Here is an 853-nt window from a genome sequence, read left to right on the forward strand (position 1 = left end):
AGTGCCCAGCTTCCCAACCAGGCCCTCGGGGGTAGGCACTGTGGGCAGGGTGCCTCGGGAAAACCTCGCTGATCTGTAACGTCAGTTCCGGGGAGGCCCAGGCTGAGGGAGGGTGGCCAGGCCGGCAAGGGAGAGGAGAGCCTGGCATAGACTCCCCCATAGTGCCCAGTGAGGAGCCCAGCTGCACTCATGGCAGCCCTCGCTCCGTCCCCGACTGCCCCAAGGGCCTAGCTGAGGCGCTGCCTAGCCAAGGACAGCACACGAGGGCAGTGTGAGACTGTCCTGAGGGGCCGCCCTCCGCCCTGCCAGGAAGCGGTAAGCACCCTGGAGACCGTGCAGGGCCTACCCTGTGCCCATCTGGGCATGCCCCACCCCCATGGCAGGGGACCCAGGAGACCTGCAGCCTGACAGGCGAAAGCACAGTCAAAATTTTTAAGTATCCCTGCAGGGGCTCTGCCACCCTCCCTGGCTGGCCAGGTCACAGGTTCAGGGCTCTGGCCTGCATAGCAGTGTGCCCACGCTGGCCCCACCAGCCGGCTCTCCCAGAAGTAGCCTCCACCGGGCACCGAGAAAGGGTGCCCGCCCCAAGCCTGCTCATCTGGAAAAATGACAACAAAGATTCAAAGCCCAGATGCTGCAGTTAAGAGCTGGGGGAGCCCAGGAGGGGACAAAAGCTGCACAGGCCCCATCTCCGGGCAGGAAGGAGCATGGTGTGCACAGGCGAGGGCAGGGAGTGGCAGCCCAGGACAGCGCCAGGCTCCCCTAGGGCCTCCCCGATACTGAATGTGGAAGCTGCACCTGTGGCTGGGCCCCAGCTGTTCTGCAGTGAGGTGCCTTGTTACCCTTATCCCCG

This window comes from Tupaia chinensis, unplaced genomic scaffold (assembly GCF_000334495.1).
Source record: "Tupaia chinensis unplaced genomic scaffold, TupChi_1.0 Scaffold141293_1, whole genome shotgun sequence".
Taxonomy (NCBI): Eukaryota; Metazoa; Chordata; class Mammalia; order Scandentia; family Tupaiidae; genus Tupaia; species Tupaia belangeri.